Raw genomic sequence first — 25,921 nt, 5'->3', positions numbered from 1 at the left:
TTTCTCATAATTGTTTAGGGAAGATCACTTCAAAATACATACAACTGAAGGCACACTTCACAACTGGATAGATAACAGATAACACAGTCTACCATATGGACCCTTTGAAAATGTATTAGTCCTGTTGTCTCCATAAACCACTCAATCTCTCAGAAATTTCTATTTCATCATTTTAACCATAACTCTCAGATAGTCTGTCACACCAGAAACAGTGAAAATGAGGTATCCAGCATATGACTCAAGCTTCACTGCAGAAAATGTGGCTGTCATATGCATGAGATAAAGTGGAAGACTTCAGAATCCTTCCGGAAATAGGCTCTCAGTTGCTGAGTCACCTTGGACATGCCACTCACCTGGCAAAATAAATGCACTGCACGTGGACCAAAGGCTAAAACATCAGGTTTGGCTCAATAAGCGCAAGCAGCAGATTCCATCTTTGTTTTTAGGCTTTGAGCTGTTGGAGGACATGTCCCCTTTCTTAATGACTTCTGTAGCCCCATCATGGAGTACATAAGACAAGCTACCTGCCACACTCTGAGTTGTGGCCTCACGCAGAACACAACCGAGAGGACTAGATGGTTAAGCAATGGCAAACTACTTTCATTTTTCTCTGGTGGCAGTCTATTCAGTTCATGCTGTTCCCCCAACCTGTCTAATGCCCTTTCTTTCTCATACTCTGTTGATCTTAAAGAGCATTTTCCATTTTCTTTCCTGTCAAAATTCATCCAGGATGCACCTGAAAAATATTTATTGATTACTTTTAAAATTTTATTTTTTATTCAAGTATAGTTGATTTACAATGTTGTGTTAGTATCAGCCATACAGCCAAATGACTCATACACACACACACATATCACTATTTTTTTTGAGGTAATGCTCAAAATCCTTCAAGCTAGGCTTCAGCAGTGCATGAACCAAGAACTTCCAGATGTACAAGCTGGATTTAGAAAAGGCAGAGGAACCAGATATCAAATTGCTAACATCCGTTGGATCATAGAAAAAGCAAGGGGATTCCAGAAAAACATCTACATCTGCTGCACTGACTAAAGCCTTTGACTGTGTGGATCACAGCAAACTGTGGAAAATTCTTTAAGAGATGGGAATACCAGACCACCTTACTTGCCTCCTGAGAAACCTGTATACAGGTCAAGAAGCAACAGTTAGAACAGGACGTGGAACAACGGACTGGTTCAAAACTGCGAAAGGAGTATGTCAAGGCTGTATACTGTCACCCTGCTTATTTAACTTATATGCAGAGTACATCATGTGAAATGCTGGGCTGGATAAAGCACAAGCTAAAATCAAGATTGCCTGAAGAAATATCAATAACCTCAGATATGCAGATGACACCACTCTAACAGGAGAAAGCAAAGAGGAACTAAAGAGCTTCTTGATGCAAGCGAGAGAGGAGAGTGAAAAAGCCGGCTTAACACTCAACATTTAAAAAACTAAGATGATGGCATCTGGTCCCATCACTTCATGGCAAATAGATGGGGAAACAGTGGAAACAGTGACACATTTTATTTTCTTGGGCTCCAAAATCACTGCAGATGGTGACTGCAGCTATGAAATTAAAAGACACTTGCTTCCAGGAAGAAAAGCTGTAATGAACCTAGAAATCATATTAAAAAGCAGAGACATCACTTTGCCAACAAAGGTCCATACAATTCAAGCTATGGTTTTTCCAGTAGTCATGTATGGATATAAGAGTTGGACCATAGAAGGTTGAGTTCCAGAAAATTGATGCTTTCGAATTGTGGTGCTGGAGAAGATTCTTGAATGTCCCTTGGACTGCAAGGAGATCAAACTAGTCAATCCTAAAGGAAATCAATCCTGAATGTTTATTGAAGGGACTCAGCTGAAACTGAAGTTCCACTACTTTGGCCACCTGATGCGAACAGCTGACTCACTGGAAAAGATTCTGATGCTGGGAAAGACTGAAGGCAGGAGGATAAGGGGATGACAGAGGATGAGATGGTTGGATGGCATCACCAACTCGATGAACTTGAGTTTGAGCAAATTCCAGGAAATGGTGAAGGACAGGGAAGCCTGGTATGCTGCAGTCTATAGGGTCACAAAGAGTCAGACATGCCTCAGTGACTAAACAACTATTTTTTTTTTTAAGATTCTTTTCCCTTATAGGTTATTACAAAATATTGAGTATAGTTCCCTGTGCTATACAGTAGGGCCTTGCTGATTATCTATTTTATATATAGTAGTGTCTATACAGTCATTCCAAACTCTTAATTCATTCCCTCCTTTTCTCTTTTGTAACTAACTGTAAGTTTGTTTCCTATGTCTGTGGGCCTATTTTGGCTTTGTATATAATTTCATTTTTTTTTTAAGATTCCACAATGTAAGCAATATCATGATGTTTCTTTCTCTGTCCGGCTGACTTCACTTAATAGGACAATCCCTAGGTTCATCCATGTTGCTGCAAATGGCAAAAAGTATTTATGGATTCTTATTGTGAGTCAGGCACTGTGCTTGGACTTGCACTTTCAAGGTAATGAACAACTTACTGACCAGAGATGTATGAATACATCTATTGTTACCCAAACATTATTGACTTGAGATGTTTCAACATTCACTTACAAAGCAAATTACCAGCCACAGGCATTAGCTTCTGCAAAAAATCTCCTGGTCAATAATGTGTTAAGAGGTATTTTAACTCATGCTCTTGACTAACTCAGTCCCAAGACAGGCAGACAAAGGAATAACTGGAAATAAATACACCATTTCCAATACTTGTGTGGATAAGTGGAAGTTGCAGCTATATCCTTTCCATTTACTCTGATCCAAGTAGACAGTGCTCAGTGTACAAAGCCTGTACTTATAAATAACAAACCCACAAATGACATCACTCCCCTCACTTGGCCCCCAGGTGTCACTCACAAAGACCCCAGGGAGTCCAGAAATTCAGGCAGGATGCTGAGAAAAGAACTAGTGAAGAGGTCAGACCCATGGGCACACACACCAGCAAGTCCTGTCTGCCCAAGGCATGACCCTGCCCACAAACATTGTCCTGGAAAGGGCATTTGTGATTTCTGCAGCTCTAGGCTCTAGTGCCTGCTATGTCCCCAATTAAAGATTTGTCCAGGAAAAAAAAAAAAAGATTCATCCTGGGGGTTAGAGGGCAGAGAGTCATGAGCTTTAGCACATTCACATCGCTTTTCTCCCAACATCTGGTCAAGAGCATTGTCTAGAGGAAACAAGAGTGTGGTTTGGAGGTTGGGGAGGGGAGCGAGGGAAGATGAAGCAATGATGGCAGCTCGGTTGATTGGGTATTAGGATATGTCTGGGACAGATATCCCAGTGCAACCCAGAGGATACTAGAAACGTGGAAAAAGGTGAAAACTAGTGCAAACTTTTCCTACCTCAGGTATTTTAAGACTGGCCTATTACTGAAAGTATACAACACCTTCTCTATGTTCCATCCTGTACAACATGGAGGCGTGCCCTCAAAATGCAGAACTTCATCTGTCATTAATCAGATTGGTTATTTTTTAAAATAGTATTTTAGTCCCAATTAGGCACCATTTCTCATTGGAAAGTGCTCTGGGTTTCAAACAACAAACTCTGAGAACATCACGCATTCCTAGATTTGGGGGACCATCACCTATGAGTTATTTTTCTCTATTGAGAAAAATGAATTAAATGACTTTACTAATTAGCATACATTTATTTAAACTAGGAATTCATACAGTCCCACAAATGGATATGTGGGTAAAAATTAAATCTCACAATTACAAATCCTCTCTCAAGCTTTCTCAGTTCAGTAAAGTTTTGGCTACCACCAATTTATTAAGCAGATTCTTAATCATATAAATATAGTTATTAATGAGCAGGCATTTTACCCATGCATAACTTACACTGTGCTATTGGTATAATAAAGTAGACATAAAATTAAAAGTTCTTTGAGTGCAGGGCCTGTATCAAAATCATGTTTGCAACCCAAAAGTGGCCTGACATATAATAATCATTTATTATTGTTGTCATTTAGTCACTAAGTTGTATCTGACTGTTTCTTGACCCCATGGACTACAGCCCACTGGGCTCCTGTGTCCATAGGATTTTCTGGGCAAGAATACTGGAGTGGTTTGCCATGCCCTCCTCCATGGGATCTTTCCGACCCAGAGATGGAACCCAAGTCTCCTGCATTGGCAGGTGGATTCTTTACCTCTGAGTCTACAGGGAATCATTTAGGGTAGTTTTACTGAATGAACTAATGAATATACTAATTCTGTAAGTATTCAGTAAATGTCTTTGAATAATATAAGAAATCAAGGAGAATCTGTATATTATTTCTCCTTTTTGTACTATTTCGTCATAGATAGTGGAGAAGGAAATGGCAACCCACCCCAGGATTCTTGTGTGGGAAATCCCATGGACAGAGGAGCCTGGTGGGCTACAGTCCATGGGGTTGCAAAAGAGTCAAACACAACTTAGCGATTAAACAACATCATAAATATTTGACTATATATAAAAATCTACTGCTAATGAACAGCACCGCTTCCTTTTTGTTGTTGTTGTTGCTCTTTTTACTGAGAACTTCTCTTTTATAGCACAAAGCACGCAAGTTATTAAGGTTTTGTGGTTTTTCTTTGTTTTACAGCCAAGTCCTCCCTTAGCATTATTTTTTTTTCCGTGCCTCAAATTTTCTGACCTCTTTAACATCACATGACCTTCTGTAGGCATTAACTTCCCTGCTCATGTCAATGAAATATCTTTCCCTGGAGGGAAAAAAGTTCATGTGGATCTGGAAGAGTCCCTAATATTTTGTACTTCCATTTAAAGGAATGTCTATGTCACTTCATAAAACGAGGCAAACAATCTTCTACAACAAAACCTCGGAGATGGGTTTCATGTGAAATAAAAGGAGTTGATAATGAGCCAAAAAGCATCGTGTTGATAAACTGTCCCGTATCTTAATGGAGATTAGATTCCCATTTGACCTGGCTTTTGGAGCCCTTTCTTTAATCACGGTGTATTTGATATTCTCTTCCTTGAATGAACTCAGTTTCATCTGTGGCTTTGGTCACAAGAGTAAAGAATCGCTAACTAACTGTTCAAAAAAAGCTGAACAATTCTCTCTGACTGATCCCAGTTCCCAGCAGCGGCGTCCACCGCCTGGCCTTCCACCATAGACACTTCAAGCCTGACCTCTGCAGGTGGATAACTGAAATGCACACTGCCCAATCAGCTTTGGGTATTTCTTTTTAAAATTCCACCAAGCTCTGAAAATTCATACTATGTACAACAGGAAAACTGATATAATACTTTGGACTTCCCTTTCATTCTATTAGTAGCTTTTTGAAAGTAGCAACCACTTGATAAACAAGTATTTAAATTACGTCGGCAACATACGCTGGTCGCAGTTAGCCAGTCATTCTTTTTGCCTATTGAGAAAAATCTAAATGGTTTGGATGAACTGTGATCCCTAAATCACGCAGGTTTAAAAAAAATGCCCTGATCGGTCCCACCTTTTTCTAATCAAACAAATTACTCTTTGTCCAGTGACCAAATCCCCCTCTTTCACCAAGGCACAGCCCAGGTTGCCATGGCTACCTTGAATGTCTATTTACCACACAAGGGATCAAAGCCAGGAGACATCCACATACACACTTAGACTTAAAACTTGCTGGAATGTCTGAGGATAACATGCAAGTATCAATTAAAGGATTTGCTCACAGCCTATGCGGTCCCTAGTCAAGCAAACTACAAGCACAGGTTCTAACGAATGGCAAGGAAAAGCCAACTCGAAAAAACTATTTCAACATGACCTTTAATCTGACAACAAGCCACGATTATAAAATTCCCTGCCAAGGAGAGACAGTAGAGAATAAATGAAAATTCTAAGGTGTGTTGAAGATACTGGACCTCCAAACCATGTGCAAAAACTTAAAAACCCTATGGTATCTGGTGAAAGGACCATGTCTCAGATACAGACTTTAAATTCTGGTTAGTTTCAGTATCTGTCTAGGTGATGTCATGAAAATGACAATGGTGATGTCAATGTTGGGACAAATGAGAACAGAAATGCCTTTTACACTTTTATAGACTTGACTTTCAAATGAAGAAAACCATAAAACATACTTGGGACAATATATGCTGATTATAGAATAAGAAAAGGGAAGCTGTAGGAGAGTTGCCTTTAATCCCTCCACTCACTGGCCATTCTGAGCCTGTGCAAGCTGTCTGTCTTTCCGGCTGGGTAGCATTCATCTCAGCCTTGTACCTACTTTGCCTTGTATCTCTCTACTTCACCTCACCATTTTTTTCTATGAGGATCAAATTGCCATTTCATTCTCTCCTGGGGATATGGCAGAGAATAAATAGATCCTGTTTGTAAAGGACTCTCTAATCCTCAAAGGAAAAACTAATACAAAGACATTCATTATTAAACCAGATGTCCTTGGGCATTTTAATTCGAATCTGAAGAATGCAAAACTGATCAAACTGAGTCACAACTTCCTTATAATAGCACTATCCCAGCCATGCAAGAATTTAGCAGCTGCTTAAAGCGCTGGTTAATACCTCATTCTTTCCCTTCATGCTACGGGCAACTGCAATGATTTCAGTCCATCAGAAATAGAGTGAGCACCCTCTTTTCTTGGAGTGTTTCCTAAAATCATCACGTATTAAAAACCCAAAATACATCTGGTAGGCAATGTTGTCTGAAGAACCTGATTTTTTCCCCTAGCTCGAGAGACAATTATTTGGTCTTCTCATTTGCAGGGACAATGGGTGGTGTGCCATGTGAGGAGGGCATCTGCAGTTGTGGGAATGCCACAGGCAAACCTGTTGTTTTTGGCTGGGCTGCTTGAACAGGTGGCCGTGCCTTTCTTTTTGCCTGGGAACACAGCAAATCCATGCTCAAGGAAGTTTCAGAAGTTTCCCATTTATGATCAGTGGGCAGGAAAGGTTGGCACACGCTTTAAAATGACTTCCTGATAGAGGCAAATCAGGTTCACCCTCTTCTTTTGGCCCAACTCAGTGTGACCTTAGGAATCCTCAAAGAACACTATCTCTCTGCACCAGTTCTTCTTCCTCCCACCTGGCAGAAGGCAAAACCCCTCTGAATCTCATGGCCAGTCAGGCAGCTTTCTAATTCTGCTGGCTATTTATGGCTACCCGCTGTGGCTAGTCAGGGGCGGGGGTCTCTTGGCTGCCACGCCATTGTTCAGAGTCTGTGCAGCCCTGGGGATGGATCACTTCTCGGGGAAGAGATTGGATTTCATTGCTGAGCTGGTGACACATGGATCTCTTTGATAGTTAACCCTGCAAGCCCAACTGGAGCTGCCAGGCTGAGATGACAAATTCGCGGGTGGGTGCGAGTCACCCTACCTGGACGAGTTTCTCCCGAAGAGAAACTCAAATCAAGTTGGGCTTAATCCAAGCCAGTAACTCCACCATCTCATTCCCCTCCACATTCCTGTTGCAGAACAATGTGTCAGATTCCCGAGTCGCTGGAACTGCCTAGATTCTTCCGAAGAGCCCTGACTCCACCCCCCACCCCACTTCTCTCCCTGTCTGTCATCTCACCCCAATCCACCCTCTTTTCAAGTACCAAACAGGCCAAAAAAATTACTGGACATACAGTTATGGGATGAAAAGCTACCCATTCATTAAATGACTGAGTTACTCCATGTGTACCCTTAAAACTTCATGACTGGGCTGAAGTCCAATTTATGTGAATGCCACAAGGAGCAAGGCATGGGAAAACCCGTGCCAAGCTTCGGACAGCATGCCTCTGGCATCCACAGGGAGTGCCTCCATTCCAGAGGAATTGTGTGGGAACAGGGATTCTGAAAAGTGAGCTCAGATACCAAGAGGACAGGTGGCTCTGCAACGGATCAAATGACTTCTTTGTTCCAGCCCAGGACCTTTGTAAAAAATGTTTTGCGTTCCTTTTTCCTTTGGCTAAATCCTTTCCATTTAGGCTTCTTGCTTCTTTCCCTCATCCCATCGGGCGGGACTGCTCAACAGAAAAAGAAGGGGGGTCAAACCGTGAGTTTGCAGAACTTGAAACTGATCAACGGCCCCAGTCTCCAGCAAGAGTTAGAGCAATTCACTGGAAACACACAAGTGCTTGCGAGTGTAAGCCTACTTTTCTGCACTCACTGCCACTTGCTTAGTGAGCAGGCAAGGAGGCAAGAAGGCAGAGAGTCTTATCGAAACCTGATCGTACAGAGGGGGCTCTGCTTCACTGCCCTAGACTACAGGAAAGGGAAAGTTCTAACCCCCTCACTCCAGCCCCGAAACAGAAAGTTTGCTCCTTGTGCAACTCATTTACCCCAAAGCGCACAGGGTGGTGAGTGCCCAACCCACTTAGAAGAAAAAAGTGCAGAGTTTTCCTAGTGGTAACATGGATGCTAACTTTTCCCACCCACATTTACTTAGAGCTGGCAAAGTCAATATCACTCCTCTTGGAGTTTTCTGCCCTTGCCAGCCTACTAGCATGTTTTTCCAGTTTCTCTGCCCCTTATATGAGTACGGATCTTGATACTGAAATATTGACATAAGATTCTTCTATAACTTTGGTTGTTATAAATCACACCCTTTTCTTGGCTTTGTACACACTCACTTTTTGCTTTTCTTACAGGCAGAGCTATAAACCTCGACTTAGGCTGATAAGAAATTTTATCATCATGCCCCGCAGCCACGGAAGAAGCTGCTGGTTTAGAATTCTTTTCAAAGACTCATGGAAGTAATCCCCGAGCCCTTTCTCGGCTCACTACTCTCAGGGCTGTCCTCTCCTGTCCAGAAGCAATAACAGTTTCAAAACTGCTAGAACAGAAAAACACAATTTTCCTGGAAGGACTGTCTGCTCATTTCGGGCTGGTGCCACCTTCGCAGCCATAAACACAGTAAATGCTCAGGATGGGGAGCCCAAACGAGATAAGAGGCCCCCTTCAATTCTTTTTCAGGATATTCCGTTGTCTTTATTCTCACCCAAAGCACAGGAAAGAGGCTCAGAGCTTCAGATAGATCCCGAACAATACCTTCCAGCCACCGCAAACTGGAAGTGATTTACATGTTCTACGAACCGCGTTTAAGCCTTTTACAATGACTGCCTGACATCGCCAATCCCCATTAGAGGCAGAAGTGGGGGGAACCTCAGGAGATCTGCTTCACGGGTTACTTTAGGAAAAGGCAGCCCCGTTCTTCCGCCAAATGGAATCATTCGGCCAGGCATCTGCTCATCCGGCCAGCCCTCCGGAGTCACATCCCAGGGGTCCCACGCTGCGCCCTCCCTCTCCACCCGCCCCTGCAGCCCCCGGAGCTCACCTGCCTCATGTTTAGAGTTCCATCACCCATCCAGCAGGGAGCGAGCCGCCTGGAAGCCCACGCCGCGGTCTTCCGAGGGGAAACACCAAAGCCAGCAGAAGCCCGCAAGACAAAAGCAACTCAGCGAGTTCGCCAGGCAGCTGAGAACACGTTTTCTTCCCCTTTTTCCTTTGATCTGTTGCTACACGCACTCTGCCCAAGACAACGTCAAGTTTCTCAAGCTTCGCTTCCCAGCCTATGAAAAGTCGGGCGCAGGGAAGCGGGGACCGCCTGGCTCTTATTTCAAATTGGGTCTCAGAGACGTCGTAGGTGGCTGGCGGGGGCCCCGGAGGAGCCTCGCCAATCAGGAGAAGGGGGTGGGCCCTGGGAGCCGGAGGGGCTGCCTCCGCGAGGATTAGAGAGCTTTCAGGATTTCAATGACTGGAAGCAGCTGGAAACAGCCTCCCCAGCTCCCGGAGTAAAAGATGCGTTCTATTCTTATCTCACAGCTCCGGCTCGCCTCAAAGCTTAACTAGCTTAAGGCCTGGCCTTTTAAGAGCTCCCTAAAAGCACGCAAGCATTTGAGAGGGACAAAACGACTGCAAGCAGAAAAGTGCCACACGCAGGACCCAGGCGGATTTCGAAAAGGGTATCTCGCACCGAACACTGGGGAGGGAAGCTAACTGTTACTCAGAACACCTGAACCGAAACCAGCACTCGGGGTGGGGGGGAGGATGTCATCCACCTCGCTTCCATATAGATGAACTGTGCATCTGTCTAAGAGACAGATCTTAATGGTAAAGGGCACACAAGTCTGCTGAAACATGGCAAATGAACGAGAATCTTTACCCAATAAGGGCCCAAAGCACAATTTTAAATAAAACTGTTATTAGAAAAATAGGCACTGATGTTTGGTTAAGAAGAAAAAAAAATTAAAGACGTGTGTCTACCTTTCACTCAAGTTCACCTTACCTACAAGGTTGATCTGGTGAACTTATTCAGAGACAAGCTGGACAGGATCTCAGTAAGAGATCTTACACACTTAAACCCTGAAGTTTTAAGTTTGTGATTTAAACTTAAATTCTTTGAAAAAGAATTTCCAAAATTTGCTTTCTGTATTTTCTATAAACAGGAACGCTTTTCAATTCTTAATCAATATGGTCTCAAGGTCACTCTGTCTTTTGGATGGAAAAGAAAAATAACCAGCACAAGCTGAGCAAAGCTTTTTCCCAAAGAAGTGGCAAAAATTTTGTGAGAATAATTCAATAAAGAAAAAAAAATTGGTATCAGAGGGGAGAAAAAAAAAAAAACCTTAGCAAATCAATCAAAGAGCAGCTTCCAGCCTATCATCTCTATGGATTCAGTAGATGTCAGCTCTGCCCAGTTCCAAGAAAACTTGGCAGCCCCATTTCTGGACATGGAGGTCCATAACCCCATTTCAGCCCCCCACCTTAGCAAGGTAAGGAACCACCCAGTGACACAACCAGACTTCAGTCCTCTTCATGTATTTACTACAGAGCCTAAACCAGGGTTTCTGAGCCTCAACCCTATTGACATTTGGGGTCAGATCATTCTCCGTTGGGGGGTGCTGTGCTGTGCACTGGGGGATGTCGAGCAGTGTCTCTGGCCTCAGGCCACCAGATACAAGGAACCCTTCCACAGTCATGACAATCAGTAATGTCTCCAGACAACACCAAGGGAGAAATCATGCCCAATGGAGAATCACTGATGGACTGGCTTTGAAATACTCGTTTTCAAAAACAAAACAAAACAAAAATACTGGTTCTCCAACTTAACTGTCCAGGAAACTTCTGGGGACATTGTGAAAAATGCCAGTCCCTGGGCCTGTGACTCCAAGGGAATTTGATCAATAGGTTTGAGGAGGAGCCTGGGAATCTGCATTTTATCCTGGTGCAGAGGGCTCTGATTCACTTCAAAAAAATACTGTACCTGTTCCTGCCCTGGGTATACCCTGAGCCCCAGGACACAGGAAATTACCCAGGGCTGCTGCCTCTAAATATCATCAGAGTGAAGTCCCAAGGCATATCTATTTATCACCTTCAACAGAAGCTTCTCACGACTGCATTTGCCTTCTGCTGTCATCACCTCCGAAGAAAATATGAGTTGGGATTTCCTCTCACAGGCTCTGTGCCCTGTCAAAGTTTCATCCATCTTTCCTCTCCTTTGGCCCATTCCTACTGCATCCTACAAGGTCAGAATGTCAGCACTATTTTGTGGCTTCCCCAAATGTCCCAAAACAAAGTAATCCCTTCTCTATACTCCGTAGTTTATAGACACACTCAGTGGTATGCTGGTAAATGTTTAACAACCAGCTCTTTAAAAAAAAAAGAAGCCAAGATTTGTCGTCATTGTTGTTGTTTATTCACTCAGTTGTGTCTGGCTCTTTGCGACCCCATGGACTGTAGCCGACCAGGCTCCTCTGTCCATGGGATACTCCAGGCAAGAATAGTGGAGTGGGTTGCCATTTCCTTCTCTAGGGATCTTCCCGACCCAGGGATCAAACCCATGTCTCCTGCCTTGCAGGTATATTCTTTACCGTCTGAGCCACCAAGGAACAGGCTTACACCCAGATATTTTTTTTCTTTGAAATCCTAAAGTAAGTCATGGTGCACATATGTCATGATCTAAAATTTAGCTTTGAAAGGGGAAAATCCCATGGATGGAGGAGCCTGGAAGGCTGCAGTCCATGGGGTCGCTGAGGGTTGGACACGACTGAGCGACTTCACTTTCACTTTTCACTTTCATGCATTGGAGAAGGAAATGGCAGCCCACTCCAGTGTTCTTGCCTGGAGAATCCCAGGGATGGGGGAGCCTGGTGGGCTGCCGTCTGTGGGGTCGCACAGAGTCGGACACGACTGAAGTGACTTAGCAGCAGCAGCCTATATTTTCACAAATTAGAATTTATAATTATGTTGCATTTTTACTCTATGGGACAGCACCATTTTTCACCTTGTCTGAATCCTTTGCCAATTTTTGTAGTGTAAATATTCCCTCCTTTTCTGCAGTAAGGACCCTAAACACAGAGGTTAGAGGAGATACACTGAGCCAGGAGACGGTAAGCACCAGCTTGAGCAAACCATGCTACATCTCTGCTGTTTTACTTCCATGTGGCACTGTAATCACATCTTATTCAGTCTGTCTCTTCTAGGAAACTAGAAAACTCTCAAGAGCAAGAATGACATCCTATTCATCTTTGTAACCCCAGATACTTTCACTGTACCCATGCACCAACAGCACAGGAAGAAGTCAACAAACAAAACGTGTGTGGAAAGGGAATGAAACGCTTTCCTGAGCTATGGACATCAACGGGACTGCAGCCACTGCCACATTACTAAAGGGAAAAGAATCTCTTGACAAATTAAACTATTACAGTTACCTTTTTTTTTTACCATAATTCAAAATCTGTCCTGCACTTATGAAAACAATAAGCATAATACCATTTTAATTTATTTTTTGGTCATACCATGTGGCTTGCGGTACCTTGCTCCCTCTCCAGGGATTGAACTTGCGGCCATGGCAGTGAAAGCACTGAGTCCTAACCACTGGACCACCAGGGAAGTCCCCATAATACCATCTTTATTCTAATACTCCCATGTCCAACCAAAGTCAGAGTGCAAGAGAAGAGATGAACCTCCTAAAACAGAATCTTAGCTTCATGGACATATTTGTGAGACAGTCTATTTTCTACATTTTTATATGAAGCCATCACACAGTTCTGCATCTACATAAAAAACATCAGCTCTAGATGACAAGGTCTCTGGGAGAAATGTGTACAATAATCTCTGGGAGATATATGAAAGGGCAGTTTCAACAGAGACTCAGATACAGAGAACTGACTTAGGGACACAGCAGCGGGGGGTGGGGGGGAAGAATTGCAAGAGTAGCATTGAAATATGTACATGAACATATGTGAAACAGACAGCTGATGGGAAGTTGCTGTATAACACAGGGAGCTCAACCCAGTGCTCTGTGACAACCTAGTGGGGTCAGATGGGATGGGAGTGGGGAAGGAGGTTCAAGAGGGATGGGACATATGTATACCTATGGCTGATTCTGAAGGACATCAGCCCTGGGATTTCTTTGGAAGGAATGATGTTAAAGCTGAAACTCCAGTACTTTGGCCACCTCATGCGAAGAGTTGACTCATTGGAAAAGACTCTGATGCTGGGAGGGATTGGGGGCAGGAGGAGAAGGGGACGACGGAGGATGAGATGGCTGGATGGCATCACTGACTCGATGGACGTGAGTCTCAGTGAACTCCGGGAGTTGGTGATGGACAGGGAGGCCTGGCGTGCTGCGATTCATGGGGTCGCAAAGAGTCGGACATGACTGAGCGACTGATCTGATCTGATCTGATGGCTGATTCATGGTGATGCATGGCAGAAACCAAGACAACATTGTAAGGCAATTAAAAACCCAAAAAAAGGGCACTTCCACCAGTAAGAGATACCATGATGGGTTGCTAGTTCTCTCTTCCATCTTCTCATTATGCAGAAGGACAGGAATGCCTACAGGGGTGTTATTAACAAACACTCCTTGTAAGTATCTACTATGAGCCAAGCATGTTGCCAGGCACTTTACAAATATGCACCATTTCATCTGCACCAAAATATAAGAACAGACAGGATCATTGAAGCAAAGTTAAAAAACCAAAGGTCTGATCAGGACCAATTGCTACAGGAATTAAACTTAAGTGTTTGAAGTGAGAATTACTTTGCTTTTTTAAAAAAGTTTTTTGTTTAATTTCTTTTTTATGTTTTGCCCACATGGCACAGCATGAGAGATCTTAGTTCCCCGACCAGGGATCAAGCCTGTACCCCAGGCATTAGAAGTGCAGAGCTTAACCACTGGACCACCAGGGAAGTCCCTACCCTGCTTTGTGTTATAAAATATGCTATCTCCAGAAATCATCCCTAAAACTCTTAAGAAAAGGGAACAATGTAAATAAATGAAGTCTACTTTTTCATTTACCAATAAACAGACTTCTTCAACATTTCAAATCCAATAAACGGCACTTTAGGGGTCATCCATTAAGTGAGCATTAGATCCACTTATTGGAAACAGCATAAGCAAGTAAACTGAAGCAAAGAAAGAAACACGCTTCACTAAAGGTTCGGATGTTCTGTTCTTGGTCTGTGATTAACAGCATTTGCAAACATCAGCTGAAGGGATGAGGTAGTCTTAGCAGATCTTTCTTAAGACAGCAGCTGAGGTGGTAATCCTGTGTAGTTTAGTGCAGGTTTGGTCATATAAACAGACCTCTACAGCAAACACAACATGAGTTCCTGGGCCAGTGATCCTGGACAGGCCCTACTAGACATGGATGGACATTGGGGTGACACCCGAGAGGACAATTAGCAGTAATGGTGCCACCTCTTTCAGTGTTCTGTTAGGTCAAAGGATATGGGAATATATGTATGTAAAAAATGGTCGACTATTAGTAACTTCCTCTAGTTTATTGAAATATGTATCAGGACACATCAGAAGTCAATGAAAACCAAGCTGAAGGTGTCTAATTCAGCCACCTGGGAAATGCCTGATGCAAGGGCAGAGTCCTGAGGGCCTATGGAAAGACTTTCTTCTCCCTCAGAAGTTCCAGAAATCCAGTTGTATAATTATGGCGGCCATGGAAAAGTTGAGGTGATTAGTGAAGGTGATTTACATGGACAGTGACACGAGTCCCTACTTAGAAAAAGAAATGAAAAATAAGAAACGAAAACCCCACCTATAGGTCTTCTAGGATGTCATAAAAAAGAAACAAGTTGCTACTCACTGGGTACAAGCATTCATTAAGTTAGTTTCTGTCACATGATTAACCAGAGCAACGTGACATACCACATGCATGGGTTCAGTTCAGTTCAGTCCCTCAGTCGTGTCCGACTCTGCGACCCCATGAATTGCAGCATGCCAGGCCTCCCTGTCCATCACTAACTCCCGGAGTTCCCTCAGGCTCACGTTCATTGAGTCGGTGATGTCATCCAGCCATTTTATTGTCTGTCGTCCCCTTTTCCTTCTGCCCCCAGTCCCTCCCAGCATCAGAGTCTTTTCCAATGAGTCAACTCTTCACATCAGGTGGCCAAAGTACTGGAGTTTCAGCTTTAGCATCATTCCTTCCAAAGAACACCCAGGACTGATCTCCTTTAGAATGGACTGGTTGAATCTCCTTGCAGTCCAAGGGACTCTCAAGAGTCTTCTCCAACACCACAGTTCAAAAGCATCAAATCTTCGGCGCTCAGCTTTCTTCACAGTCCAACTCTCACATCCATACACGACCACTGGAAAAACCATAGCCTTGACTAGATGGACCTTTGTTGGCAAAGTAATGTCTCTGCTTTTGTATATCCAAACCCATATAGGCTGGTCATAACTTTCTTTCCAAGGAGTAAGCGTCTTTTAATTTCATGGCTGCAATCACCATCTGCAGTGATTTTGGAGCCCAAAAATATAAAGTCTGACACTGTTTCCACTGTTTCCCCATCTATTTCCCATGAAGTGGTGGGAGCGGATGCCATGATCTTAGTTTTCTGAATGTGGAGCTTTAAGCCAACTTTTTCACTCTCCTCTTTCACTTTCATCAGGAGGCTTTTTAGCTCCTCTTCACTTTCTGCCGTAAGGGTGGTGTCATCTGCATATCTGAGGTTATTGATATTTCTCCCGGCAATCTTGATTCCAGCTTGTGCTTCCTCCAGCCCAGCATTTCTCATGAGGTACTCTGCATATAAGTTAAATAAACAGGGTGACAATATACAGCCTTGACGTACTCCTTTTCCTATTTGGAACCAGTCTGTTGTGCCATGTCCAGTTCTAACTGTTGCTTCCTGACCTGCATATAGGTTTCTCAAGAGGCAGGTCAGGTGGTCTGGTATTCCCATCTCTTGAAGAATTTTCCACAGTTTATTGTGATCCACACAGTCAAAGGCTTTGGCATAGTCAATAAAGCAGAAATAGATGTTTTTCTGGAACTTTCTTGCTTTTTCCATGATCCAGCGGATGTTGGCAATTTGATCTCTGGTTCCTCTACCTTTTCTAAAGCCAGCTGGAACATCTGGAAGTTCACGGTTCACGTATTGCTGAAGCCTGGCTTGGAGAATTTTGAGCATTACTTTACTAGCGTGTGAGATGAGTGCAATTGTGTGGTAGTTTGAGCATTCTTCGGCATTGCCTTTGTTTGGGATTGGAATGAAAACTGACCTTTTCCAGTCCTGTGGCCACTGCTGAGTTTTCCAAATTTGCTGGCATATTGAGTGCAGCACTTTCACAGCATCATCTTTCAGGATTTGGAATAGCTCCACTGGAATTCCATCACCTCCACTAGCTTTGTTCGTAGTGATGCTTTCTAAGGCCCACTTGACTTCACATTCCAGGATGTCTGGCTCTAGGTGAGTGATCACACCTTCATGATTATCTTGGTTGTGAAGATCTTTTTTGTACAGTTCTTCTCTGTATTCTTGTCACCTCTTCTTAATATCTTCTGCTTCTGTTAGGTCCATACCATTTCTGTCCTTTATTGTGCCCATTTTTGCATGAAATGTTCCCTTGGTATCTCTAATTTTCTTGAAGAGATCTCTAGTCTTTCCCATTCTGTTGTTTTCCTCTATTTCTTTGCATTGATTGCTGAAGAAGGCTTTCTTACAAGAAAGCATGGGTTACAAATACAATTTGGAATCCATTCTTGGAGTTGACCTCCCTGGTGGCTCAAATGGTAAATAATCTGCTTGCAATGCAGGAGACTCGGGTTCGATTCCTTGATTGGGAAGATCCCCTGGAGAAGGAAATGGCAACCCACTCCAGTATTCGTGCCTGGAGAATCCCATGGGCAGAGGAGCCTGGTGGGCTACAGTTATGGGGTTGCAAAGAGTTGGACATGACTGAGTGACAAAGCATGTGGCCACAGAACTGGCTGATAGGTGTCAGGTAAACCAAATGACATCTTTGAGTCCAGGGTTTTTCAGGACAGTTGGGCAAATTATGGACTGAATATCCATGTCCCTCTACAAATTCATATGTTGAAATCCTAACCTTAGAGGAGCCCTCATGCATGGGATTTGTGCCCTTATTAAAAAGATCCCAGAGAGCTCTCTTGCCCCTTCCACCATGTGAGGACACAGAAGACAGCGGCCATCTGGAGCAGGAAGTAGGCTTCTTTGACACCAGAATCTGTCAGAACATTGAACTTGGAACCCCTCGCCTCTAGAACTGTGAGAAATATATTTCTGTTGTTTATAAACCACCAACGCTATGGTACTTTCTTACAGCAGTTCAAATGGACTAAGACAAATCAAAACATATATGGGAAAGTTTTTTGCAACTATTGCTTACAGCATGAATTTGGATGACAGGCTGAAAAGAAAGGGAGAAATCTGTGGATACAGAACAGAATAAGACACCACGAGGAAATTTTTAGGAGAATGTATCCTAAAGGGCAGACTTTCAGACAGTCACCAGTCAAGCTTTTGAATAAATTGAGCTTTTGATATTTCATCACTTGAAAATTAACGAGTTAAAGCAATCCATGTTATCTTAAAATTTTAAGTATAACTTACCATTTAATAATTCTATGCTTTTAGAGGTGAACTATTTTGACACTGTTTAGTTTTTGTTGATTAAATAAGACTGATCCTTCATTCTCTTCCTCTTAGTGATCTGATAAAGATTTATGTATGAATGTAGCAATGGTTATGTATGAATGTAGCAATGGTTCTTGTGTAATCCTCCCACTGTCAAAAATTCTCTACACTCCCAACTCAACCTTCTGCCTCATGTCAACATCATAATATCTTCTCAAGAGTAATTCTTCAATTTCTCAATCATCTACTTTTTTTTTAAACTATAATCTTACATTTAAATTTGTAAGAGAAAAATTATTGTAATAGAGTATTTTTGACTTGTCTTATTAACCCCTTTTCTAGTTACTGAGGTCATTGAGGTCTTAATCAGTCTGAGTTCTCCAGTGAAACAGAACCAATGGGATATTTAACATATATATTAAAATGTATTACAAGTACTAGACTTACATGATTGTGAGTACTGGTAAGTCTGACATTCATAGGGCATGTGGACAGGAGCTCAATTTACAGTTTTCAGGCAAAATTTCTTCTTCCTCGGAGAAACCTGAGTTTTGCTCTTACGGCCTTCAACTGATTGAATGAAGCCCAGCAACACTATCAAAGATAATCTCCTTTACTTAAAGTCAACCAATTATACATGTTACCTAAGTCTACAAAATACCTTCATAGCAACACCTAGATTCGTTTCACTGAGTAACTGTACTATAGCCTAGCCAAGGGATTGTTGTATATCCCTTCTAACAACTAGTACAAAGGATAGGATCAATTAGTCAATAAAAAATGTTCTTGGGATTGTTGCTAATAATAGTAATAATAATAATAATTTTAAAGTCCAGGTTTGATGCATGAGACAGGGTGCTCAGGGCCAGAGAAGTGGTATGACCCTGAGGGATGGGATGGGGAGGGAGGTGGGAGGGGGGTCCAAGATGGGGAACACATGTACACCCATGGCTGATTCATGTCAATGTTTGCCAAAAACCACTACAATATCCTAAAGTAATTAGCCTCCAATTAAAATAAATTAATTAATTTTAAAAATAAATAAAACCACTAATATACAAGGCCCTCTTCTTTCTAAATAATTAAATTTTGCTAATACATTTATTATACATGTATCAACTGCAACAGTAGAAAGTAAGAGCTATACAATTCTGCAATAAAATGATTTGCAACTGATGATTGTATACCAAGTTATACTATTCATCAAATGTCAGGATAGAATGCAATTATTTTCATAGAAAGACTCAACATTTTTGCATCCCATGTATTCTTTCATTGGAATCTACTCCAAGATACATTTTCACACAAGGAGAGAAATAACCAAGAAAAATAAGACAATGGGACTCAGAAGACAGAAACCAACACAAAGACTATAAAGTCTAGGAGGATAGATGCAGCAGTCTTAGAAAAGCCCAACGCTAAACTGTACCAGGAGGGGACTTCCCTGGTGGCTGGTGGCCCCGTGGCTAAGACTCAGCACTCCCAATGCAGGGGCCCAGGTTCTATTTCTAGTAAAGGAACTAGATCTTACATGTTGCAACTAAGAGTTCACTTGCCACAAGTAAAGATCCTGCATGCCGCAACAAAGATGAAGATCCTGTTGTATATCCCTTCTAACAACTGGTACAGAGGATAGGATCAATTAGTCAATGAAAATGTTCTCGGAATTGTGCTGCAACTAAGACTGGAGTGTGTGTGAGTGTGGGGGGGGTGGTGGTGGTCAGTTTAAAAGTTGTGTCCGAATCTTTATGACCCCATGGACCGTAGCCCTCCAAGCTTCCCTGTTTATAGGATTCTCCAGGCAAGAATACTGGAGTGGGTAGCCATTTCCTCCTCCAGGGAATCTTCCCAACCCAGGGATCAAACCTGGAAGGCAGATTCTTTACCACTGAACCACCTGGGAAGACCTGGTAGAGCCAAAGAAAACAAACATTTAAAAATAGATAAGTAAATAAACTGTACTAGGAGGATGGACGACTCTTGGAGGTAGGTTACCAGGGAAGAAATGACACTGATAGATCACATTGAAGATCAACAGGTATCTATAAATCTAAGTCAAAGGTGAGGCCATTATTAACTCTAGGATAAACGAAAGAATGCTCAAAAAAGAAAGCACAGCATTACATGTGGCAGGAACTACTGGTAATCAATCCAATATTCATCTTCTCCTTGTTTCTTTCCAACAGAACTTCAGTGTATTTGGGGCCAGAAATGCGTTCAGCTGAAGAACATTTCCCAGCCTCCCTTGCAGGTGTGAGTGGTCATGTGAAACTTTTAGGGCCTATGGAATTTTAATAGAAGCAGCTGTGTAAGACATCTGGGAAAATTCCTTAAAGGAAACACACTGTCTGCCCTTTGCCATTCCAAGACTTCCTCACCAGGAGTAGGACTGCAATGCTTGACATAGGGGGACCATTCTGTAAACATGAGGATGCAATAGATGGGAAACGTGGAAAACAGGAAAGATAGAAGGATCTTGGATTGCTGATTGCATCTTGGAGTCTCCTAATGAGCCCTGAACTTCATATTCTGTGAGAAAAATGAACTGCAAATTTGTTTGAGCCAATGTTTTGGAATTTGTGTTACTAGATGAACACAAATCCCTAACCGAAATGATTATATTAGGAGGGACTGGGGTGGGGATGTATAAGAGAGATAATTCACTTTTGATGTATGTAGGATGTTAATGTCTAAAATTCATAAACCAAGAAATAGTAAAAGCACATAATGGAAAATGTGAAAGTACATACCAAGGAAATTTACAAATTGAAAGTGATTACTCCTAGAAAGGAGTGGGAGGGGGTAGGAATTGCTGTTTTTCACTTAAAGTCTTTAATATATTTATACTTTGAACATGTCTTACTTTAATAAAAATTAAAACTAATTAAAAATAAACAAAAAGATACTCACTGGTTATTAACTCAATTTCTTGTCCTCAAATTCACTTCCTGTAAACTAACAATATTTTATGATTATCTAGCCCATAGTTGGGGAGAAGGCAATGGAAATCCACTCCAGTACTCTTGCCTGGAAAATCCCATGGACAGAAGAGCCTGGTGGGCTGCCATCTATGGGGTCGCACCGAGTCGGACACAACTGAAGTGACTTAGCAGCAGCAGCAGCCCGTAGTTGACCAGAGTCAGAGTAAAGCTTTAGAGAAGTTACGCACCCTCTGGCCAATTCTGAACCCCAGGTGCAATGTCATCATATGATGTGCATAAGATCTGATTGCCATTTCCTCTTTCTCCCACCACAGATTTAATGTGCTCAGAGTTTATGACTGATTTGCCACATGTAGCAAGAATCATATATATTAGCCCTAATCCAAACTGTTTTCAACTAACATTCTTCTTGAGCTCCAGGAATGAAGATTCTATAACTCAGATGCCTAAATAATTCATTAGGCTAATTAAGGCCCCCATTTTCTTCTTACTCCTAATTGGCATCACTCGATTTAAATCCTTTTGTGTGTGTGTGTGTGTGTGTGTGGACTTAAGTATGGCCAGGAATATCTGGTTACTGTTCTTCCTATTATTACCATTTTATTCCTTATTCTTTTATCTGCTATTTTTCTTATACATGAAAATGATTTCTTACTTGTCTCATATATGAAGAGGATTAGTCTCTCAAACCTTTAACATCTTAATGCCAGAGGCTGATTCTTAAATTAACCTTAGAGATTTAAAAAAAATTAAGTTTGTGAATCAGATCTCAGTTTGCATATGTTAGAAGCAGGCAAATCAGGCTGGTTCATCGATAATCACATGGAGAGAAGGCGAATAGAAATTTTAATCAAAAGAAGCTTTGAGCAGGATTTGCGCTCCTTGCTTGTACAAAGACAACGCATTATCCTTTAGATTGGCACTTCTCAGACGCACAGAAAGATGGCTAAAATTGCTGTATTGTTTTCTGACTGATGAAAGCCCTCTCCCACTTCACATATAATATCAACACTGGCTTTAAGATGATGGTAAAGATGAAAACTACTTAAGAATCATGGTTTACATATCTCTTTCCTTTGCTAGACACAGATCAGGGTATTATTTACTCTATTTTAATAGCCAAGGAAATAATATTTGCCCTTATTTCTTTATAACTAGACAGCTTATCACGAGGTTTTCCTCTGCTGGAAACTACTTATGAAAAGTCACACATACTGAGATAGCCTTCCCTATACTCGTCCTCTGATGCAGGATAACATATTGAGCTGTAGCAAGAAAAAAAAAATTGAGTATCAGTGCCTTAGCTTTCTCCATATTTATTAAAGAGCTCTAAATGTTCAAGAAACTGCATTCAAATGGGGCTTCATTATATTTCTCCTTTAACTTATTAATTTACAAAAAGAAGGACTTATATTGCCTATTTTGTAAACAGTGTTGTTATTTGAAATCATTTTAATAGGAGTGACTTAAATAACATCATATAATGAACAAGATAGCTATACTCCTGTTTGTAGTATTATCTATGTTGTATCAAAAAGACTTACTGATATTTCTCCTAAACTGTCTCTATGAGGGGAAAAGATCATTTTGTTATGGGCATCTTTTAGAAACCAACCTACTGGTGACACTTCTCTTCAACCTGGCAAATTAATCTAACCTAATTAAAGGAATTTAAAATTCATGACTCAGATAATCACGATGGTGTGATCACTGACCTAGAGCCAGACATCCTGGAATGTGAAGTCAAGTGGGCCTTAGAAAGCATCACTAAGAACAAAGCTAGTGGAGGTGATGGAATTCCAGTTGAGTTATTTCAAATTCTGAAAGATGATGCTGTGAAAGTGCTGCACTCAATATGCCAGCAAATTTGGAAAACTCAGCAGTGGCCACAGGACTGGAAAAGGTCAGTTTTCATTCCAATCCCAAACAAAGGTAATGCCAAAGAATGCTCAAACTACCACACAATTGCATTCATCTCACACGCTAGTAAAGTAATGCTCAAAATTCTCCAAGCCAGGCTTCAACAATATGTGAACCGTGAACTTCCAGATGTTCAAGCTGGTTTTAGAAAAGGCAGAGGAACCAGAGATCAAATTGCCAACATCCGCTGGATCATGGAAAAAGCAAGAGAGTTCCAGAAAAACATCTATTTCTGCTTTATTGACTATGCCAAAGCCTTTGACTGTGTGGATCACAATAAACTGTGGAAAATTCTTCAAGAGATGGGAATACCAGACCACCTGACCTGCCTCTTGAGAAACCTATATGCAGGTCAGGAAGCAACAGTTAGAACTGGACATGGCACAACAGACTGGTTCCAAATAGGAAAAGGAGTACGTCAAGGCTGTATATTGTCACCCTGTTTATTTAACTTATATGCAGAGTACCTCATGAGAAATGCTGGGCTGGAGGAAGCACAAGCTGGAATCAAGATTGCCGGGAGAAATATCAATAACCTCAGATATGCAGATGACACCACCCTTACGGCAGAAAGTGAAGAGGAACTGAAGAGCCTCTTGATGAAAGTGAAAGTGGAGAGTGAAAACGTTGGCTTAAAGCTCAACATTCAGAAAACGAAGATCATGGCATCTGGTCCCATCACTTCATGGGAAATAGATGGGGAAACAGTGGAAACAGTGTCAGACTTTATTTTTGGGGGCTCCAAAATCACTGCAGATGGTGATTGCAGCCATGAAATTAAAAGACGCTTACTCCTTGGAAGGGAAGTTATGACCAACCTAGATAGCATATTCAAAAGCAGAGACATTACTTTGCCAACAAAGGTCCATCTAGTCAAGGCTATGGTTTTTCCTGTGGTCATGTATGGATGTGAGAGTTGGACTGTGAAGAAGGCTGAGCGCCGAAGAATTAATGATTTTGAACTGTGGTGTTGGAGAAGACTCTTGAGAGTCCCTTGGACTGCAAGGAGATCCAACCAGTCCATTCTGAAGGAGATCAGCCCTGGGATTTCTTTGGAAGGAGATATGTAAGCTGAAACTCCAGTACTTTGGCCACCTGATGTGAAGAGTTGACTCATTGGAAAAGACTCTGATGCTGGGAGGGATTGGGGGCAGGAGGAGAAGGGGACGACAGAGGATGAGATGGCTGGATGGCATCACTGACTCGATGGACATGAGTCTGGGTGAACTCCGGGAGTTGGTGATGGACAGGGAGGCCTGGCGTGCTGTGATTCATGGGGTCGCAAAGAGTCAGACACAACTGAGTGACTGAACTGAAGTGAACTGAAAACCAGCTGATAGACCACACACTAAGAGGTCTTTCAGCCTTGCCAGGTGGCACTAGTGGCCAATTCAGAAGACATAAGAGACACAGGTTTGATCCCTGGGTCAGGAAGATCCCCTGAAGGAGGGCATGGCAATCCACTCCAGCATTCTTGCCTGGAGAATCCCATGGACAGAGAGCCTGGCAGGCTACCGTCTATGGGGTCGAAAAGAGTTGGACACGACTGAAGTGATTTAACACTCAAAAGGTCTTTAAATCTTAAATTAAAAAGTGGATACAAGCTATGTCATGAGTATTTATGCTGAGGGAAAGGGGAGGAATTGAAAGGATCCCTCATCTGTCATGGACCAGTGATACATCAGACCCTCTTGAAGATGAAGCCAGTTTACGGTTTGTATATGGGAATTTGGAACGCACCTCTCTGATGCCAAAACCTGTGCTCTTCCTGGCACAATGCTGCCACCCTGGTCCAGATCCGCCTGTCATACTGCCTTCAAGATAAGCTAGGAGTTTACCATCACATTTGAAAACAAACGGAGGAAGCACTTCCATGATTTGTATTTACCTTCAATGGTTCTCTAAATTTAGACAGTATTCATCTGAACATTTGAAGTTACGGGAAAACCCATATATATGTCTACTGGTGGGAGATCTCTCATGGAAAAAGATGTTGCTGTTGTGCTATGAAGGGCAGGATGTAGGTAGATTTAATGGCTATTTCTTTAGAACTGTGAATGAGGTTTCCCTTCTCTATTCAGAATTCCCCAATGGCTTTCTCAATGGAATACATTCCTGTGATTCATTTCCATAGTTAGGAATGCAGTCCATGAAGCATTTTTTTTCTTATTCAAAGTCAATCTGTACATTAATGCTTTAACCATTGATTTCATTAGCAACATATAGTATCTGTAGCATTCTATGAATTGATTTTTATTACTCTCAGGGCATCCAGAATTCTCAAGTGTAAAGACAAGGACCTCCTATAAGAAAAAGAGGCTGAGGTTGGCACACATCAACCTTATGCTAACAAACATGCACTGGTACACCTTTCTTATGCTCAAACGGCCAAACAACCACTCAACAAGTATTTATTGAGTGCCTACTGTGTGTCGGACATTGTTCCAAGTGGTGGATGGGCAGGCAGAAAGGTGCAGACAGGCTGAAAGCTGCCCTCATGAGCTTATCTTCTAGTGGAGGGAGACAGAGATCAATCAACAAATAAATGTAAAGTGGCTCTGATGGTGATGGGGAAAGGCGGATAGGGAGTGCTGGTTGGGTGGTGTAGGAAAGTTGATATGTTACAGGGTGATATTTGAGAAGAGTTCTAAGGAAGTGAAAGGAAGAAATACTTTCAGCTATGACTATGGATGGGGCAGAGTTGTCCAGGCAGAGGGAACATTAAGTGCAGAAGCTCTGAGGCCAGGGCAAAGCCAAGCCAAGGAGCCTGTGGTGGCTGGAGTGGGTAAGGGGGAAAGCAGTAGTGTTCCATGAAACATGGACTGAAATTGTCCAGCCTGCTCAGGCACCATATAACCATTTGTGTGAGTTATTTTACAGCAGGAGGTCCTGGTAAGGAACACAGAACTAATAAGCCACCACCAACTGGAAGAGTTCAGGAAAGGTCAAAAGGAGACGCCATGTGTCCTACCACCTAGAAGCCTCTTTGCTCGCATCCATCTTGGCTGAGTAACGTGCGCACCACCAGGAAGGAACCTGAGTCAGAATGATTGTCCAGAGACAGTCAGAAACTGACCCCATCACCATAAAATCCAAGACTTTTAGCCATGTGGCAGAGCAGTCCTCCTGGTTTCCCTTATCCTGCTGCTCTCCACCTGGGCGCCCCTTCCCAGTAATGTCTCTTTCTTTGTCAGCACATGT

At 42.3% G+C, this 25,921-nt stretch overlaps 1 protein-coding gene across 4 annotated transcripts in view; it reads right to left on the bottom strand.

Moving 5' to 3' along the window:
* Positions 1–25,921, bottom strand: part of MID1 (midline 1) — a 789,406-nt gene that overhangs the window by 187,248 nt on the left and 576,237 nt on the right. Inside the window, exon 1 of one of the 4 annotated variants that reach the window (XM_025276519.3) lies at positions 9,292–10,110. The exons of the other annotated variants lie outside the window; for them this stretch is intronic. The gene's annotated coding sequence lies outside the window, so the exon portion shown is untranslated. Of the gene's footprint in view, positions 1–9,291; positions 10,111–25,921 lie in introns of those variants that run through there. 4 annotated transcript variants of the gene reach the window in all.

The sequence above is a fragment of the Bubalus bubalis genome, chromosome X (assembly GCF_019923935.1).
Source record: "Bubalus bubalis isolate 160015118507 breed Murrah chromosome X, NDDB_SH_1, whole genome shotgun sequence".
In the NCBI taxonomy this organism is placed as follows: Eukaryota; Metazoa; Chordata; class Mammalia; order Artiodactyla; family Bovidae; genus Bubalus; species Bubalus bubalis.
Note: the sequence above shows the minus strand (reverse complement) of the source record. Positions and strands in the feature narration are given on the sequence as shown.